Source organism: Dasypus novemcinctus, chromosome 8 (genome assembly GCF_030445035.2).
Source record: "Dasypus novemcinctus isolate mDasNov1 chromosome 8, mDasNov1.1.hap2, whole genome shotgun sequence".
Classification (NCBI taxonomy): Eukaryota; Metazoa; Chordata; class Mammalia; order Cingulata; family Dasypodidae; genus Dasypus; species Dasypus novemcinctus.
The window spans coordinates 120056060-120077613 of NC_080680.1; the positions used below are offsets into that span (position 1 = coordinate 120056060).

At 43.8% G+C, this 21554-nt stretch overlaps 1 protein-coding gene across 1 annotated transcript in view; it reads left to right on the top strand.

The window, feature by feature from the left end:
* GRIN3A (glutamate ionotropic receptor NMDA type subunit 3A) overlaps window positions 1-21554 on the top strand; it is a 187177-nt gene that overhangs the window by 135299 nt on the left and 30324 nt on the right. The window lies entirely within an intron of this gene.

Genomic DNA, 21554 nt, shown 5'->3' on the forward strand with positions numbered 1-21554 from the left:
ATGGCTCCTCATAAATTTCCAGCTGAAAACTCCCTTCTTCAGAGCGTGCCCACAGTCCCTGATCCTGTCTGAATCATATCTCCCTGTGACAGAGTCAAATTACATTTCATATTATTTCATGGCACTTACCACAATTTGTAAATATCACCATTTGTAAATGTATATTTAATCAGATCATTATTTGTTTAATATATTTCTCCTTTAATAGATTGTAAAAGCCTAGAGTCAGAGACTTTTACAATTTTACTAATAGTAATCATAGTAACTGCTATTGTATTCTCAATACCAGTGTATAGTAAGCACTCAGTAAGTAAATGTCAAATAAATAAATCAGAGAAACTAGACAACTACTCCCCTGAGAAGTTGGGGAACAAAAGGTGAGAGCATAAAGCATGAGTAAAATTAAATAGATTATAGATAGATAGATAGATAGATAGATAGATAGATAGATAGATAGATAGACAGATAGATAATTTTGCTAGAAGAAATACGTTTTTCCCCAAACCCAAGGTCAAAAACCTATAGAAGAGTAGATGATTCCAGCTAGAAGCTGAGGTAAGTTGTTCAATGCCTTGGGAATTATATTTACCTCTGATCTTCCTGGCAGCCATGACAAAAAGGAATATAAGATGGACAGAGAGGATTTTAATCAGAAAAAGAGGAGGAAGTTAGTTTCTCTTTAGTATTCAATTCTAAAATAATACCTTTTTAAAAATATATGACAGTGAATAACAGAGTAGGCAATGTTTGCAAGATGCAAAAATATTTCCCCTCTGGATAATTCTTGTACTGATCCTTCATAAAAGTCAAGGGCATTATGTTAGACTTTACACAATGAAAGCCTTTTGGGAGACACTAAACCATGTAATTCACATCCTCTGCTTCTTTATGGCCTGCCCGATCTGTTTCAGCAAACTTAGATTACTTAGAAGAATGAACTTGTTCATTCAACAGTATTCATTGAGCATCCACCGCATACCATACACTGTTCTAGATACTTTGGATATAACTTTGAAAAACAGAGACAAAAATACCTACATTCAAGGAGTTTTGTTTCTAGCAGGAGGAGACAAACAACACACAATTGACATAGTGCATAGATAAATCCCATAGTATGGTAGAAGGTGGAAAACAGGCTAAGGCTGTGTCTGTGGTCATGGAAGGTCTCATTGAGGATGTGATTGTTGAGCAAATATTTGAAGGAAGCAAAGAGGAAAATGGGGAATTAGGGACCTAGCATCTTTTGTTTCCTTCCACAGGAACTTGTACTAGAGACATGAATTCATTGGTTCTCACCACAACGCTGTGAGGCAGTATTTTGATCTTTATTTGGAAGAGTTTGCTTGGCTTTTAATCTAAAAAAACAACAACAGCAACATAAAATTGGTCTTACACCAGTCAGCTGAGTTAATTCAGCCAAGAAACATACAAACCAGTTGCTTAGATTGTGCAAAGACACAATCACTTGGTATTTTCTACCATTTATTGTGGTCACAGATGTTTCAAGGCAAAATCTCTAAGTGGACAAAGGTGACAACATGACATTAATTAAGACAAAAGGAACTTCTCTCTCTTATCCACAAAGCCTGGAAACCTGAATGACTTGCATCTTCCTAATCCCATGCATGCCTCCGGTCTGTTGTCACTTCAGAGGACCATTTGGCTGAGAAGCCAGCTGGAGGGACCATCTAACTCCTAGGCCAAGCCTCTGAGGGCCCATAGCTCTGCTGGCCTAGAACCTAACTGCTCAGGCACATAAAGGAGAACATACTTTCAGAGTGTGACTAACACAAGCACTAACATAAATCTATAACCAATTTATTCCGATGTGAAAATATCTGAGACAGAGCATGATAAATTTGAAGCCATATATTCCTGGATTTGAATCCTGATGTTTTCATTTGCTAAGCTGCCAAAAGCAGATATCATAAAATGGCTTAACTTTTAACAGTGGGACTTTATTAGGTTACAAACTTATGGTTTTGAGGCTGAGAAAAATGTCCACATCAAGGCATCATCAAGTGATGCTTTCTCCCCAAAGACAAGCTACCAATGATCCTGGACTGCTCTGTCACATAACAAGGCACATGGCAGTATCTCCTGGTCTCCCCCTTTTCTTCTGGAGTTCATTGCTTTTAGCTTCCTGCTTCCATGGCTTTTCTCTCTGTGTGTCTGATTTTATTCTCTTATAAAGGACTCAAGTAAGAGGATTAAGACCCACCCTGGGCCATGCCTTAATTGAAGTAACCTAAACAAAAGGTACTATTTACGATAGGTGCACACCCACAGGAATGAATTAGCTTTAAAAATATGACTTTCTGGGGTACAAACCACCACAAATTGCTCTGCCAATTAAAAGCTAAATGATTAACTGCTCTTGAATCTGAGTTTCCTCCTCTGTAAATAGGCATGATAAAACCTGATGTGAGTGAGGGATGAAACGGGGTCCCTGTTAAGGGACGAGTGGGGTCCTGTTGTGGGATGAGAGGGGTCCCTGGCATGGGGAAGAAAGCCTCGTATGGCCGCTGAGGCTTTCCTCGGGGGCTCCGAAGGCGTGGAGGGCACACGATCCCGGAAGGAGTCACGGAGACAGGCTGATGGCACAAGTCTGGTCTATTGTGGAAGGGGATGCAGATTTATAGGATTGGGGAGTGGTGTGGCGGGTTCTGATTGGCTAGGGCAAATGCTGTTTCCATATAAGGCAATGTTCTGGCATTGGGCTAGTGATTGGCCAGTAGAGTATGTGCTAACTCTTGATAGACTGACACTGTTACTAAGCTGATAGGTGGTTGTAAGCTGTTGCTGGGCAAACAGCGTACTAAGAGATTAGGTTTAAGGGAGGGGGGAGGGGAAGTGAGAGCTGGGCTAGGTGGGAGATAGGAAGGGGGAGGGCGGTGCCGGCCAGCCGTTAGCAGCAAAGGCCTAGTCAGGCGTGGTCACCTTGTCTAGGCCCAGTGGGCAGAGGCGGTGTCACCTCTTGCCGCACTGTTTGCCACTGAGGCAAGCCGGGTGCCCCTCCTCCCACATCAGTTTCCTCCTCTGTAAATAGGCATGATAAAACCTGATGTGAGAATAAGCAATCATTTATGTAAGTACCTAGTTAGAAACCTGGCATAGCAAGTAGTAAATAGTAGGAGTATTTATACTTCATCCCCTCTATCAGGAGGATTTCTTGGGGTCCATAGATAACTACAGGTGTCTTCCTTTGACTCCTGCTAGAAGTAAGGAAATCTTCCCAGAACCCCTCTCGTAGGTTTTCTTCATATTTTGTTGGCCAAATTGTGTCATCTGCCCACATCTAAACCAATCAGTGGTGAGGAGAATGGGGTCACCATAATGGGTTAGACCAACCATGATTCAACCCCTAGAACTGATGATGGGGTAGCCTCCCTTGAAACACATGGTCACATAGAAAAAGGCAAAGTCCTAACCAAAGTCAAGCTTCCCTTAGGAAAGAGATGAGGAATCAATGTTGAATAGGTAAGCAACCACCTCTTCTACACCAACATATAGACTTGGAAAGTTGCTTCCTCTCTCATCCCACCCAACTCCAGCTGTCTATATAATAATGTTTGGTGTTAATCATCCCCATGTACCCTCCCATCTTTGATATAGTGACCCTGTCTTCCCTTAGAGTCATTCTGAGATACCGATATTTAATACTCAGTACAGTATAGCATAGTGATTAAAAGCATGGGCTTTGGAGACTGTTCAAGGTTCACATTCTAGCCTTACCAGACTTGTTATGCAGAGCATGTTACTTGACCATTCTGAGCCTGTTTCTGCAAAGTTGAGGTAGTAATACCGACTTCATAGAGTTATGGTGAAAATTAAATCAGATAGTTTAATAACATTATTAACAAATCAGATGACCCTAGTGCCCCACAGTCCCACCTGTGGCTTTCTCATGTCAAAAGAAGAAGCCACTGGGGCTGTCTGTGTGGACAAAGAGAGGTATAGAGGACAGTCTGAGACTTCACCACCAAGCTGGGAAGTGGGGAGATGGCCGAGACTGACCCCAAGACCGTGCATGATTTCACTTCAGTGGTGCAGACACCCCTGCAAAGATGCAAGATAAATTTCAGACTACGTCTGACCAGATCGGAATTGATGGTATGAGTAGGCTCATTGATGATCTGGAGAAAAATTTTGCAGACCTTGTGATATAGGCTGGCGTGGAAGAACTGGGAGGTGAAAACAAGATTCCTGCCACACAGAGGAGTTGAAACTTGCTAATTTACACTGAAATCTGGAACTCCATTTTTACAAGCCAAGAGAAGACCGATTAGTTTCTTGCAACTGCTGTGTGTACACAGGTTTTATATTTAAGAGTGTGCATTCTTATCATATACTCTATCATTAGTCTTCAGAGTGACTTTTTTCCATTTTCTTGAAGATGGTAACTTCACATCTTGGACCTTGGTCAACTATGCTATTAAATATTAAACACTTAAACTCTGGCAATTCCTGCATAAAATTGTCAAACACTTTATTGTATTTTTGTGAAGTCACTTTTTTCTGTCTTTTCTTTTGTAGTAGGTACTGTTTAATAAAAATTGCTGTGTAATTTAGACAAATAGTAAATCCTTCAGTTGTAACTATATTTTGTGAAGTTAGACATTATATACTGAGTTTAGAGTTCTTAATTCTCAGCACAAAGTGACTATTAAATTAACAGCAATTAGTAAGTTGCCAAAAAACATTTAAAAATGGCTTATTCAGAAATATTTGACACTACCTTGTTACCAAAATTCAGAATTGAACCGCAGATCTATTTCTGTTTTAAGTCCCTGAGATCAGATGCTGAAGTCAATGAAAAGTAATACAGAAAATAACAGAATAGCACAGTGGAATGTAATGTTAGAGTTTTGCATAAGATTCTAATCAGTGGAACCCTGCAGTGTTTTGTACTGGTTACCATAAAAAATTTGGCAGGATTCTAAAACTCAGTTACTCCATCTTTTCTTTGAGCTACTGATTGGAAAAAGAAACAGAAAAGGGAAAGAGCTACATTAAGTCCGTGCCAGTTGCTTGGTCGAAAAATGATGCATGACTTTGTTGTAGAAGGATAAGGTCTGAAGAATTACTGTTCTATTTAAACAATTTCTTAGCTAAATCCCTACAGAGTAACAACTTTATTATTGATCACAGAAGCCCGAGATAAAAACCCTTACCATTCAAAAATAGGTCATGCCAAGCCTAGAGGCCAGTATCAGTGGCCCTGGAGGAAACTCGTGTGATTATCATAGCAAAGGGACTTCCTATAACAAAAATTTGAAAATTTATAAAAAGTTGAGGGATAGTACAGTACATGATAAACAAAAACCCTTAATGAACATGGTATGATTTTTGTTACTGTTTCCTATATCACCAGTCTTGATTGTTTGCACTACAAGAATATAATAATATTAAGAAATGATGTGTCCTATTTATAAGTTATTGGAAACAAAGGAGTAAAATCTTTCAGTAATAAAGTGGATTAATGGCTGTTATACCCCAGCTGTGAAAACGACTTTGAGCAGGCCAGGGTGATGCCGCGAGGTCGGCATCATTCACACTGGCAGACACCAGGTGAAACCTGGGTGCAGGATGCTGCCAACGGCATCTGGTGAATGGCAGGTGGAAATGATAGCACGTGGACTTAGTTAGGAGTTGGCTTCTATTCATAATTCCGGGAGAAGATTTCCTCACCAAAACTGTCTGCCGTGGATAAAGGTGCCTGAAATCCTGCTACTAAAAATAAATAAATAAATCAGATGACAAAATATTAAGCATATATCCAAATATGATAACTACCAAGTTACTTACATTCTTGAGGATTGTAAGGTTTCACTATAAACGTTCCAGAGCTATGTGGATTTAAGCAAAGTCAAACAAAAAATAAATTTGAGAGTGGGGGGGGGGGGGGGGGGGGGGGAAGGAGGCAGATCTTGAAAAACAAACAATCAGCAAAAATAAACTTTTCAATGATGTAGACAAAATAAGTCAAGTTTTTCTAGCCATGTTTTTTCTTTCTTTTTTTAATTAATTTTTTTTTATTTTTAAAGAAGCTTTAGATTACATAAATGTTACATAAAAAAACATAAGGGATTTCCACATGCCCCACTCCCTCCCCCTCCTATACTTTCCTATATTAACAACATCCTTCATTAGTGTGGTACATTTGTTACAATTGATGAACCTATATTGAAGCATTACTCCTAACCATGGATTACAATTTACATTATAGTTTAAACTCTGTCCCACATAATTTTGTAAGTTATGACAAAATATTCAATGGCCTGTATCCATCACTGCAATCTCATGCAGGACAAATCCAATTTCCTGAAAATGCCCCCATATTACACCTATTCTTCCCTCTCCCATCCCTCAGAGCCTCTGATGGCCACTGTCTTTACAGCAATGGTAAGAGTCATTCCATTCCTAGAATAATAATAATTCTACTACAGTCCATTCCCCAATCTTATAGATTTGGGGATGGTGATGCCCACTCTGCTTCTAATTGAGAGGGGACTTAGATCCTATGGGGCAGATGAATGGAGCTGTCTTGCTTGCAGTTGCAGATACTCTCTGTTCCTTGGGATGGGCGTTGTCCATCATCATCTCCTTATAAATTGTCCTGGGTGAGTCCAATGAACTGGAAAGTAGGTATTACAACTCTGCTAAAATTCAGGACTTAACTGGCACAGTTTGGATAGACAAAACTTTAAGTCTCTGGGACATATATTTATCAAGTATAGTGCCAATTATAGGTTCAAATAAAAGGGGTAGGAGAGCCATGTGTAGAGAACCTATAAATGAGTCTAACCCTGTTACACTGGGGAGCATAAATTCCAAAGTAAGGCCCACTGACAGGGTGTTGAATTCCTGAGCTGTCTGCCCTGCTTATAGTTTTTGGATATCTCTAGAGCCCTCAGGAGCCCTGATATTTGAGGCACTGTTTACTCTGGTAGTCAATGAGATCCTGCTGAGATGCACGTAAGTGTAACCTCTGGAATGACCTTCTGAGTCACTTTGAAATCTCTTAGCCATAAAAACTAATTTGTATTTACCATTTCCCCCTTTTGATTAAAGTCTTTTTCCAGATGCATTGCTAGTTGGTGCTTGGTAATAATTCCCCAATGCCAGGAAGGCTCATCCCCAGGAGTCATGTCCTACACCAGGGAGGAAGGTAGTACATTTATATGCTGAGTTTGTTTTCAAGAGAGGCCACATTTGAGCAACAACGAAGCTTTCAGGAGGTAACTCTTGGGCAATATATAATACTAGGCTAAGTTTCATTTTCACAAAAAAAGGTTCATAAGTACATCATCAATATCAAGGGCCTGGCATATGGTCTGTCTTCCTTTACTAGGCATTGCCCTTGCACTCAGGGGATTCTTGCTGTCCTATTAGAGAATGTATCAGAACTCCCCAGGTTGGGAATTCAATATTCTTTCAGTTATTGTGTGCATCTCCACCCACTGAAACAATGTCCCATGAACACTTGAATGTATTTATATGTCTTAGATGCATGCCCCAGGTGATCCCCTTCCCACGCATCCCCACATCACTGACACCCCATACCAGGGATCCTTCTCCACCACTGCTGGACCTTCCTGTGATCCAAAACCTCTCCAAAAACGAAGCCAACAAAATAACTGAATAAAATTAATAAGAAAATGAAAGGATAATTTTAAAAATAACCAGTAAAATACAAAACAAATTAAAAGTTGAAATATTTTTTTTTAATTTTAGACATCGTTTCTTGCATCACTGTAAGATCTGTTGCCTTGTATGTACAGTGACATTTTCTTCCATATATTTCCCCAGTGTCTTTTTTTTTTTTTTCCATTTTATCTTCAAAGAAGCTTTAGAATTCAGAAAAGTCACAGAAGAATACAGGTGATTCCCACATACCCAGCACCCTCCCCCTTTTCCCCTCTCCCTTACTGATAACACTGTACATGTGGATGGTACATTCATTACAATTGATGTACAAATATTGAAGCATTGCTACTAACCATGGTCATTTACATTATGATTTGCATTTTGGATCGTACACTTTTTAATAGGTTTTGACAAAATTTTAAGTGGCCATATCCATTATTGCAAGATCATACTGAACAATTCTAATGCCCTAAAAATGTTCCCTCCCCCTCCCCTTGGAACCTGTGGTTATCACTGAGTTTCAATTTTTGAAGAACAAGATTCATAGTTACTTGCAGTAATAATGAGGACTTGACGTATTGGTCTGTTTTCTTTTATTAGGCACTGCCTATGTTCTCGAGGGAGTCTTGTCCCTCTAATTGAGAACATAGCAGGACTCCCAGGATGATAGTTTGATATTTTCTTGATTATTGTATGAGTCTACACCTACTGATATAACACTATGAAAAGATGAACACTTGCATATCCCACAGAAGCCTGTCCCAGGTGCACCTTGTCCCATGTACCCCCCCACACCCAACACCCTGTACCAGTAACCCTCCCCTGACACATTTGCCAAAAGAACATTCCCAACATTGTACTTTTTTGTTTTTTTTTAAGATTTATTTTTACTTATTTTTTTCCCCATCTCCCTATCCCCGTTGTCTGCTCTCTGTGTCCATTCGCTGTGTATTCTTCTGTGTCCGCTATGGAGGAAGGAAGGTGGGAAACTGAATTTAGTCAACTGGAAGCCGTTGGATGAGAGGTTGAAATCAAAGTCAAGCTGTGGTTGTTCATTCAACCGGAGGCCCCTTCCCAGGTCGGCTGATTTGGAAGGGATGGGGGTGAGCAGGGAGGAATGAGAAGAATGAAGGAGAGCAGTGTTCCCAACTAAACTTCAGAGACAGAAATGAAGGAGGGTCCTAGCAGCGTCCTGTGTACATAGATACAGAGAGGAGGTTGCCCCAAGCCTCAGAGAAGGCTCTGCACACGAGGGGAGCTATTCTTTCCCAGGGATGGAGGTCTGCACTGCGGTATATCCTGGTCGAGGCAGTAACAAGCTTCTATAATGAAGCTCGCCTGTGTACATTTACATAGGGTACATGCCCTTGTCCAGGGACTGGTGGATCTGCCTTGAACAACCTAAGGCAGCACTTCAGGATGTCATCCTCACTCACCCTGAAGGTAGAATTAAATAAATGAAACCAGTCCTCTGCTCAGTTGGAGTCCTCCTTCCTGCTAGATTTCCCTTTGCCCAAGACACTGTTTCCGTACCCACTTTTATTTTTTTAGCTTTCTCCCAGAAAATGCGAGAAGGCAGCATGACTGTTTGTGCTTTCCTTGCCCCATCTTATGCCTCAAATGTCATGCACTGCTAGGCTCTGTTAGTGTCTTAATTTGCCAGGGCTGAGAGAACAAATACCACAAGATTAGTTGGCTCAAACATCAGGAATTTACTGTCTCACAGTTTTGGAGGCTGGGAGTTCAAAATCAAGGTGTCAGCAGGAGCAGGTTCTCTTTGAAGTCTGTGGCGTCCTGGGGGCGGCTTGCCAGCGCTCCCTCACGCCAACGCTGCCTCTGTCGCATGGCCATCCGCCTCCTCCTGCCCCCTCCACTGAGTCCAAACTCCCTCTGCTCTCAGGGGCCCAGTCGTCTTGGACTAAATCCCACCCTGATGCAGTCTGGCCTCACCTTAGCTAAACATCCTCAAAGATCCTATTTACAAAGAAGTTCCCATCCACAAGGACAGGGGATTAGGGTTTGAACACGGCTGATGGGGGGATGTAATTCAATCCATAACAGTTAAGGTGGAGAGAGGACTGGCCTTGAAAGCAGATGAGCCGTAGTAGATGCCCCGTCAGCCAGGCAGGTCCCTTAACCCAGCAAGCCTCAGCCTCCTCGCCTCCTCCACGACTCTTGCTAGGAGTAAATAAAACGGCAGTCAAATGAGCGCGTCCCTGTCCCCCCTCACCCCACGGGTGGCGCGGGAGAGGCTAGTGGGGCAGAAACAGGGGGTTTCAGGGGCAGCCGTGCCCTCCACCAAGACATTTCTCTGTTCCTCTCTGACCTTCCCCACTAAGACAGTCCCCATTTGTGCCTGGTGCCACCGGGTAATTATTTTAGCACCCACTTCACTCTGAAAAAAATCCTAGTTTGAATAATAAATGATACTGTCACCAAGTAACAAAACAAAAAATATGCTTTTTTCCCTCCCATTTCTGGCAGTTGGACGTTAACACTTGCCTCTGTGGGAACCCTGATCTCACTGCACATCTCTTAGCAACCCCATAGCAGTCTCGTAGCAGCTTCTCTGAGGATATAAACTCTATTTTTTTTTTTTTAATTCCAGGGTTTTGTCTGCTCTCTAGAGACAAAACCTAGGAAAGTTCAGGTCCAATTCTGCAGACCAGACTCTGGCAATTTTGAGAGAGGAATTTTAAATTGACCTCAGATATTTCCCCACAGTCCTTCCAGCACAACTGTGCCTCTCTGACCACAGTGGACTAGTTGTCGATCGATTCCACTGGGGAAAATAGATGGCAGAGTTTAAATTTTCTTCCCTTTCCTTTGACTCAGAAAAAAAAAAATGTAATTTTTTCAAGTCCCTGAGTGAATTTAAGAGCTCTGGGACAAAAGGTTTGTGAAGTCCATTATTCCCAAACCAAGAAAAGAAGGGTTGGTCCGTCAAAGTTTAGCCAGCTCCCCAAATGCTTTAAGGAATTGTTAAGATTCGGGATGGGTGATGTCTTGTTTTTCAAGTCTTCCTTGAACACTGAGTGGAATAATGCACCATTTACCCAAATGGGAATAGCCGAGAAGGAAGAGGAAGCAGCAGCCTGGGCAGTGAACCGAAGGTATAGTCTGAGGAGAGTGTTGAGGGAGCTATTTACCATGGTGTGGTCCACGGCAACCAGTAAAAATAGTCTCCCAGGTACATAAAAGGGAGAAGCCTTGGATTAAAAGGACAAGTGGAAAAAGTCATTCCTAGAACGCAAGGGATCACAGGAGAGGACTTTCCATAGCCTTTGCTGAGGGACAGAGCCGGCCCATGGTGAGCTGGCAGGGAGGGAGCCAGGGCATAACTACTCAACCGTGGGGTCTCCTCCCACCCGCCTCTCTTCCACTCCTACTGCCTGAGGTCACGGAGCCTGTCCATGTGGTCCCGAGGGTCAGCACCTCGGAGCACTAAGCAGGACAGGGAATGGCGGAGCGTGAACCTGGAAGGGCAAAGCAATGGCCAGCACAGGCCCTCATAGCAGGTGCACACTAGAGGAAAGGTCCCACAGGCTGAAGGTGTGGGCGTGTGCAGCAGCTCTACCCTGAGAGACAGGTCCATTCCACAGGTAGGGAGGCCATGCCTTACCCTGGGCAGGTCTACCGAATGGCTCTTTGGAGTCAGACAACCTTGGCTCTACCATTATTGGGAAGAGGCAGCTGTATGCCCTTGGAAAAATGACTTAACCTCTCTGAGCCTCCGTTTAAGGCATACCTTGCTGGACTTTTGTGAGGTTTTCTGACTTGGGACCCAGGGGTCTCCTGAAATTGTTCCTGAGCCCTGAGGGAAACAAATACAAGGCTAAACAAGAGACACAGCCCTGCAGGGGAAGGAGCTCTGTGCCAGGAGAAATTCAGAGGTATCTTTTGAAACAGCCTAGAAGGAAATCATTAAACGTTCAGTGCTTTGATTATCAAGGAAGATGCACAATCCCTTGTCCCGTTCCTGACACACCATCCCTGATCTCACCCCAGCCCTGGCAGCCAACTCCAATCTGAACTTGAACCCATCCTGGACCCTTCGTTCTCTGGCCTCCACCGTCATGAACATCTCCCCCCAAAGGATGGGATCAGAAGGCAGGGATGGGGTGAAGTGTCTGCTAAGCTCATTATTAGGTCGCCTTTAAACTGAAGTTTAAATCTTTTGTTTTTAGGATCATGGTATAAATGTGAATGTAAAAATAACCATGGTATCAAAATATTCATATCAAAAAAGGTGAGTCAAATTGCCATGAACAGAAAAGGTGTAACGTCTCTGAATTTCCTCCCCTGCAAATGGAGATGACAATATTTTATGTTTCTGGCAGATAATGTTCATGAAATATCTGACGCACAGTAGGTGCCAAGTGGATGACAACTATCATATTTGTCCAGGCTCTACCACGAACCAACCAGGTGACCTTCAGCAAATTGCTTAACTTCCCTGAGTTTGTTTCCTTGCCTTAAAGGAGCCAGGTAGCAGGACCAGCCAGAGGCGCTGTGGTTCTCAAACAGGTTTGTTCAAAGGAATTTTGACCAAACTAGCTGAAGACATGGATCCTGGGACACCAGAAGGACCATGTCCCATCCCCAGCCACTGCCCCAGACCCATTTCCCAAGGACTACCCAAATGTGCCCTTGATCTAAAACCTCTTCCTATTAGTTCATAAAAAAAACAAAAAAATTGTCTCATGGCAGACCCATTCTCCCATCTGTTAATTGGGGCCTGGGAGGCACAGTAGATGGGCTGGGACTAGTCAACTATATATTGAAAGCCAAGGATATCACGAGTCACACCAAGAAGCTTCAATGCCAGTCATGTTCCATCCGGTTTATCTTTAATTCCCACGAAAACCCCAAAGGCAATGGTTTGGGAGGTAGAGAGGGGAGATTTTTAATGTGGTCTTTTCTGCTCTTGGCATCTATGTCACTTCTCAATACCCTGCTGTCCCTCCCCCTTCCCTTTTCAATTTCAAATGCCACCGTCTGCTCTTCCACCTGAAGGAAGCTGTGGCCAGGCAGGGAGCGGGAGCGTTAATGACTGCAATTGCTTCAAATTGAAAACCCGTGTATGTCGGGAGCCCCCTTGACAGCTGAGTGCTTCCCCGGAAAGCCTAAGTAATTAAGTTTAATATTTAAACCAGGCGTCAGGTCAGCTGGAGCCCATCCAGGGAGCTCTCTCTGGAAGCCTGAAGAAGCACGAAGCCTTGCATGTCCTTTTACAACGTGGAGTTGGAATGGACATGAAGAAAGGGAGCCCAACTCAGCTTCCTCTCCTCTGTCACCCGAACAAATTCATTCATTCGTCTATTTTAGGGCTTATTTTATTGGGGATTTGGGAAATTCATGGTTCTGGAATTTTCTACATTACAACGTGCTTTTAAAGTATCATTCTATTCCCTTCAACTCAGTTTCTAGGTTTGAGTGGGAAAATATGAAGATGGTTTGTCCCTCAGGCTGCACTTAAAACCCATCTTCAAAGAAACAGCAGTAGGTGTTTTGTCTCCAGTGCAGTCACTGGTGTTTTAAAGGCAGGCTGCTGGGTGGGCAGGCTGGAGACCTACAATTCTCCAGTCTTACCATAAAGCTAGGGATCCTTCTCTGCTGCTCTCTGGCCACTATAAATGGCAGAAGTTTAAATTCCGACACAAGGGAAACAAATTCCAGCCAAGTGTCTCCTTCACCCTTGCAAACGGCCGGGTAAACAGAGTTCATGGAATTAGGGTCTCCTCTTTTATATGCCAGTGATGCTTGGGAATAAATTCCACCCAAGACCACATACTGTTAAGAGTTCTTGATTTTCCCCCGGGTAAATTCAATGAGTTCATGAATATTTATGAAAATGCTATTTACCATGCAACTGAAAGGTGTGAACTGTGCTCAGACTGATTAGACTATTGTAAGAGACAGTCTTCCTTCCATTTGTTTCCGACTCCATACCTCGGAATCTGTGAGGGAATCACAGGGAACGAGACTCCTGTCTGAGAGGAGTTGCCTCCAGGCACGAGAGCCCTCCTTGAAGAACGCCGAGAGAGCCTGGAAATGTGTGAAGACTGCCATCTACTGGCCATGGGGTGCGGTGCCACACACTCTCCAAAAAAAACGTTATTCTTAAGAAACAGCATTAACTAAGGCAGAGACTTGGAGAACCGGCCTTGATATTTCCTCTGGTGTCTCCAAGACATCTGAAGACATTTCTTCCCCATCTGACTATGGGGGGTTGATGGGATTTCAGGGTGCATGGGATGAGAAAGCAACCTGGAGCCTTCCAGAGGTGCACCTCCCGTTACACATTCCAGGTGGCTTCTTGCACCATCTGAGCAAGGGAATGGCCAGTGGGGGAAGCCAGTGCTAGAGATCCCATTTGGAGCCTCATCCTTACCTCCTCCCTCTACCCAATGAAATTCCAGGCCAACCTTTGACCTCTAGCGCGTCTCACCCCAGCCCAGGCCTTCGATTTCCAGACAAGCACACATAGTTGTCTTCGGTTCCTAGCTGCTCTCCCAGCTGACAGTCTCTTTCCCTGTTCAATCCATGCCAGATTAATCTTTCTACAATATCACTCTAATTACGTAGCTCTGCTGATTAAAACCTGTGCTTTCCCTACCAAAGAGAAAACACATGTCTTAGCCAAACATTCAAAAGCCTCCTTGGTCTCTTTCCCCATCTCCTTTCAGGTCACTTTCTGATATTTTATTCAGGTGCTTTGGCCACATTAACACTTGCAGATCTCCAAATCTACTGCCTTGCCCCACTTCTCTATTTCTGGTACTTTCACCCCTCATCCTGCGAAGAAAATCTTCCTCCATTCATTCTCAGCAAGAAGTAATTCCTCAGTTTCCTGACTTCTTATATAGCTCTTTGCCTTTGCCCTTCTGATGACACCTGTCATTTTCTATCCTTGTGTTGTAATTAATCATCTGATTCTCAACTTGCTCAGCAGTCAATCAGCTCTCTGAGTGGGGACCATCTCTGAATGTTCCAGTGCTTTGTATGTCAATACATGATGGAATAAATGATGCCCTGTAAGGAAAAACTGAATAAATGAAGTCCGTTCTTCAGTCTGAAGCATGGTCAAACCATCTCTCCACTTCATCTAATATATGCTCTCCTTTTATCTCCCTACTCCAGGCACACCTGCCTTAAGTTCCTCCTACTTGAAATGCTCCTCCCACCCCAGGGCCTTTGCATGTGGCGTTCTTTCTGCCTGGAACATCATCCCTGCCCAGAATTCCCAGCTAACTTCTCCTTGAGATCTCGGCTCAATGATCACATTCCTGATGAAGGTTTTACTGGCCTCTCTAACTAGGTCAAATTCCTATTGCAGTGTCTCCTGACACCAGTTACCTCTCATCTGTACCACTGGCCACAGTTGCTCTTTACATGTATGGGCAAGATAATTCACTTCTTCCCTACAAGCCTGTAAGCTCCATGAAGACAGACAGCAGGGAAAGTGTCTGCTTTAGGTCACTGTCATATTCGTCTAGCATAGTTGATGATCCATAAATATTTGTGGGGGAAAGAAATGAAGAGTTGAGTGTGTCTGTGTGTTCAAATAATCTCCTAGAACTTTGCAGCCAAGCCTAAAGCAGGCATGAGTGATAACATCTACCATTTTTGTACCTACTCTATGCTAGACTTTAAGCCCAGTTTTTTTATTTAATCCTCAAAATGATGCTATGAGGTAGCAACCATGCTTGTTTTAGATGAGGAAATAGACTCAGATAAGGAACTCTGCCCAAGTTGCTAAGTAACAAAACTGTGAGTTAAAACCATCCACTCCTGGAAGCAGATTTGGCTCAACTGATAGAGTGTCTGCCTACCACATGGGAGGTCCAGGATTCAAATCCAGGGCCTCCTGACCCGTGTGGTGAGCTGGCCCACCTGCAGTGCTGATGCACGCAGGAGTGCCGTGCCACGCAGGGGTGTCCCTGCATAGGGGACCCCCATGCACAAGGAGTGCACCCCGTAAGGAGAGCTGCCCTGTGTGAAAAAAGTGCAACCTGCCCAGGAGTGGCGCCACGCACACGGAGAGCTGACACAGCAAGATGATGCGACTAAAAGAGACATAGATTCCCAGTGCCACTGACAAGAATACAAGTGTACACAGAGGAGCACGCAGTGAATGACACAGAGAGCAGACAACTGAGGGGGGAGAGAAATAAATAAAAAATTAATCTTTAAAGACAAAAAACAAAAACAAACCATCCACTCCAAAGCGCCTATTAAACACCATCCCAGAAATACAAAAGAAAACCAAATATATTGCTCCTTGTCCTTTGGAACCTACATGATAAACAGAAAAGACTCACCAAGTAGGGCTATGTTCTGAAAGCTGTATTGCTTCCTCCACCAGGTTTCTCAAGGCGCTGTGTCCTCTTCACCACAGGAAGCTCCATTACCTGGCACAGGAGTGACACAAAGCCAGTGCTCAATCTAGATTTGTTAAATAGACCTAAACTTGAAACAAGTTTTGTCACACCTAAAGAAGATAAAACACCAACACCCAGAGTCAAGTTTCTCTGAGAATAAAGGAGGAGGAAAGAGAGAGGGTACCAAAACACGTGGAGCAGCTCCTGTGGGCTGGTGCTCCAGGTACTGTTCTAGATACTTTTGTGCGTTATCTCACCTAGGCCTTCAATGACACTATGGCGCCACCGCAACATCCCTGCCTTGCAGATGAGAAATGTGAGGCCCAAGAAAAGCTATGAGCACAGAGCTCTGAGGTTCGACAGTCTACACTGTAGCTAACCTCAGTTCAGATGGGTGGCCAAGGCGGTGAGCGGCGACACTGCCCGAAGTGGGGAGGTCCCAGCGAAAGGTCAAAGGCCTCCATAACCTGACTTGCTGGGAAGATGAAGGCTTTTTGTGAGCCTCTGGGTTGTCACCACTACTGTTTCTGTCGGTTTTATTTTCTAGTTATTTTGTCCCAGGGCCTCAGAGTTCTTTATCTGGAAATTCTTGAGGGGGAAAAAAAAAGACTCGTTGAAATAGAAGAGCCATCAGGCCTCTGATTTCTTCCAAAACAGTCACCGCTTCTGATTTACTCACCGCAGCGAATGCCCAGCAGCCCAGATCCCTCCATGGTGAAGAGTACCCAGAGTCAGGGCCATGGAGAAAAGTAACAAATAGCATTTGTCCATGGAAATGACTAAGAATAATGGCCGGAGAGAACCGAAACAATGGCCCTGAGTCCCATAATAAAGCTGAGCCGCAAAGCTGGTGAAATGTGGAGCAACGGGGAACTCAGGCTCACCGAGGGTAACTCCAGATCCAGCATAGCGCTCCATCCTCTAGACGCAGGGTAAAGCGGTTCTGGCTGCACACCTGAGTGATCGCAGTGAGGTGGCACCATCTGCCCAGTACTGGCTGTTCGCCCATTCAATTAAACTATTGCTCCTCTTAGATACCATTTCTACATACACTAGCTCCATAACCACGTCAGCAAGCGAGGCAGGTATAAAAATGGTGATAACCCATTCTGCAGCTGAGGAGCCTGAGGCAGACGAGTAAGGGCCCTCGAAGGCTCACAGCTGAAGGGCAGAGGCTGGCTGAGAGCCTGTCTAACCCCGTGCTTTCTCCACCACCCCCTGCTACCTCCTGATAATCCACCCCCCTGGAGGACTCCACCTTCCCACGAGCTTCCACACGTGGTGCCTTTGGTCTAAGCGACAGCCATCAGGACGCTACTCAGGAGAAAGCGAGCCCCGGGCAGGGGCACCACACACTGAGGCTTTCAACAACAGAAGTGTGTTGTCTCACAGGTCTGGGGCATAGAAGTCCCACCTCAAGGGGTCAACAGGGTTTGTTCCTTCTTAGAGGTCCAGAAGGAGACTCTGGTTTGTGGCTTTCCCCTAGATTCTGCCCGTGGCCGCCATCCTTGGCCTACCTTGGCTGGGACAGCTGTCACTCCAGTCTTGACCTCCATCTCCACGTGGGCTTCTCCTCTCCGTGGGCCCAACTCCACCCTTCTTACAAGGACTCCCTACTCCAGGGTGACCTCATCTTAACTCCATCACATTTTCAAAAGCCCTATTTCCAAATAAAGTCTCCTTCTCAGGGACGGGGGATAGGACTTGGACCTATCGCTTGTGGGGGAGGCAATTCAGCCACCATGGTCAGTGACCGCGCTCCTCTTGTCTGCGGTGGGAAGTCTGTCATCAGTCCCCAAGGGCACTGAGCTGGAGGAGCCAGAGTTAGTGCTGTGGAGTGATTAGAGCAGTGTGTGGCACACTGAAAACGACATGCCAGTGTTTCCTAAATGGACACACATACACCTAAGTGCCCTGGGCTGCTGGCTATTCTGTCTTTAAGACTTCAGCTCCACTGGCAGAATGAATAATAACAACAATAGTGATAATCATTGATCATATTGGCTAGCATCAGCCTTACTCCTCATACAACTGAACAAAATATGTATCATTACCCCCATTTTACAGGTGAAAAAACTGTGGTTAAGCAACTTGTCCAAGGCCTAACAAATACCAAGTAGCCAGTTAAGACCTGATGCTGAGTTGTTTAATTCTAAAGTCTTTCCACCCTATGATGCTTCTTTCAGATCAAATTAATCCAGGTAGTCAAGGTAACATCTCAGTCATCAGATATTTTAGCTTCCGAGCCATTTCTTTTCCTTTAAACAATCCAGATCTGCTGTATGACAGCTGCTAGCCACATGTGGCTATTAAGCATGAGAAATGCTGAGTCTTAACTGAGATATGCTGCAAGAATAAAATACAAACTTAGTACAAGAAAAAACATAAAACAGCTCACTTATAAACTTTGATACTGACTACATGTTGACATGATAACATTTTGGGTATATTGGGTCAAATTAAATACAATATTAAAATTAATTTCACCTGTTTATTTTTTGCCTTTTTTATATGATTACTAGAAAATTTTAAATCATGTATATGGCTAATATTCTATTTCTGTTGGACAGTTCTGCTATAAATATTGTTTCAAGATCCACTTACTTTATCCCTCTTGTACTGATCTCAGAGACAACCAAATAGGATGAAAATATTTGCTTTTCAATTATTCTCATGGCATGAGCTTATATAACATAAGATGTCCAAACACTGAATTCTATAGTTTGGGTTCTCTAGTTCCAGCTTTGTCATTCCATAGCAAGAAAAAATATGTCATACTGAAAAACTTGATATTCTTTTATCATGTATACAATTTAGTAGTTTTACATCATTATATTGCAATATAACTAAAACAACAATTTCATGAACTAATACAGTACTTCCCCTTACTGCTGAAATTTTCTACTCAATTCTATTCTATTTTTCTGGTGTTGGTTGCAACTCACTGAACTTATTTCACAACCAACTAATGTGCTGCAATGATGCAGAGTTTATGAAAGAACAGTGCCTACAGGTAAGATACAGATTCTGGCTACACAGAGGTGAAGGGATGTTTGGTAAGTAAGAAGACAAACCTGGCAAAATGCATGGGCTCGCAGAGGCCTTTTGCCAGAGCAATTTCTGTGGCCCTTCAGTGGAAACGTGACCCAGGAAATACCAGTTGAACTTGTTCCTGGAATTTGTGAGCATCCAACTAGAACAGGGGAAAGTCAGTCTTTTCTGATGATAAGACCCCCAAGATGTCTGTGGTCATGTCCTCTGCCCTGTGCAGGAAGCTGCTTGACCATGGAGAGAGCAAAGCTAAGAGAAGCAGATGTGAGAATTAAAGAGAGGTCTGTGGGGCCCAAGGCTTTGCAAGGCCAGTTTCAGGGATTCGCACAGGACCCTGCGCTTGCTTTAATGCGCTATGGTCGCCATCTTGAAATTCTTGAGACTTTTCAAATAAGTGCCCAGCATTTTCATTTTGCCCTGGGCCCTGCAAATTATGTGGCTAGTCTGAGTCCCTGGTTTCGAGTGTTCCTGGAACTCCACTGACTCTTCACCTTTCCTAAAGCCGGGTCGTTCAGCAACTCTTTAAATAATGTGAGAGCCTTCCAACAAATTACCTCTTTTGCTAAACTTCTTCAAGGTGAATTCTGTTACTTCCAGCCACAAGCTGTCCTATACTTAGTGTCCTAGCTGCTAAAACAAATACCAAACAATGGGTTGTTTTAACAAAAAGAATTTAAGGGCTCATGGTTTCAAAGGCTAGAAAGGTTGGCTCCCACCTTGATATCTTCCGGCTTTCCCAGCCATCTTTGGGGTTCCTTGGCTTTTCTGTAACACAGTAATGCACATGGCAGTTATCTTTTCCTTTCTTTTCTTTTCTTTTTTTTTTTTTTTTTGAGGGTGGGTAGGGTCCATCGAATTCCAGCCTCTGGCTGTTCTCTGTGGTTTTTATTCTATGTCTGAATTTCATTCTGCTTTTAAAGAACTCCAGTAATCTGGATTAAAGCCCAACTGATTCAGCTGGAACACAGCTGTATTAGTCAGCCCCAAAGAGGTGCTGATGCAAAATACCAAAAACTGGTTGGTTTTATAAAGGGTATTTATTTGGGGTAGGAGCTTACTGATACTAGGCCATAAAGCATAAGTTATTTCTCTCGCCAAAGTCTATTTGGAGCAAGATGGCTGCTGACGCCTGCGAGGGTTCAGGCTTCCTGGGTTCCTACATTCCTTGCTTCTTCCTGGGCTCAGGGTTCCCCTCTTCCTGGGGCTGGCTTCTCTTTGCTCTGTGAGCTTACTTCCCAGGGCTCCAGCTGACGACTTCAGCATCATACTCCAACATCAAAACTCCAACATCAGAAAACCTTCAGCTCTGTTCTTTGCCATGGCTTTTATCTGTGAGTCTCCACCCACCAAGGGCGCGCCTAATCATAGCTCAATCATGCCCAGGTACAGATCAGATTACAAGCATAATCCAATAGCTATTTTTGGAATTCATCAATTATATCAAACTGCTACAACACCTTGACAAAAGTAACATTTTTTAAGAGTCCACACCCACCAGACTGCAGACCAAGACCAAGACCATGTCCAAACCAGGGCACACAGTTCAGTCCTCCACATATACTTGGTTAAAGATCGGCGATTAGGCCAATATTGCAATTCCAGAGCGCCCAAGCTACCTTGCTGCCTCTGAGGCTCCTGACTCCCCATAACTGCACCCCAGAGTCAGTAAATCCAGGTGAAGCCACGGGGAAAAAGTGAGACCCCCTTTACACTCCAGCAAAGACATAGCAGAGAACTGGTGGCATTGGGAGGCCTGCCCGGTTTCAGGCATCTTGTAAGTCAGTTCAAGGTGATACCTAAAATTCAAATTCATTAAACTGTGCCCTCTTCATTCCTGTGAGTAACTGGGACACAAATGAGTAAGGGAAAACATGTCTCCAGTTTAATATCACAGTCAGGCTGGGAAAAGGGATTTCATTTATGTAATACCCATCAGCTTGGGGGGGGCGGGCGGAAATCAATGCATTTGATGCTTAAAGAAACTAGAATGCCATACGTAATGTGAAGATGAAGCGGCCTAGTTGTGCCAGTTCCAACAGGGTTACCTTTAGACCTCTTTGGCCCAAACAAAGTACAGAGAATCTGCCAACATTTTTAAAGTGTCAAAGCATTTCCCACCTTCAGTTTGATTTCATAACCCGGGGGTCCCCCCAAGTCCCTTCGAATTGTATTGCTCTTAAACCAGATTTGCTCCCCACACTTTTGGCTAATGGATGTGCTCCTGAACGAAGAAAGAATCTCAAAGAGTGTTACACGTTAATCTTCAACAACAAAGGTCAAATCCAGCTAAAGCAAAGGGGGACGGTGAGCTTGCCTAGGGCCACAGTGACAACTGCAGAGGCGGCCCTGGGCACGGAGCCGCTGGCACCCAGTCTTCTTGCAGAGCTGCTGGTGGGCACCTGTACGGCAAAGAAGGGCCAGGCACGAAGTGATGGGTTCGAAGTCACAGGGCGACAGAGCCTGTATTCT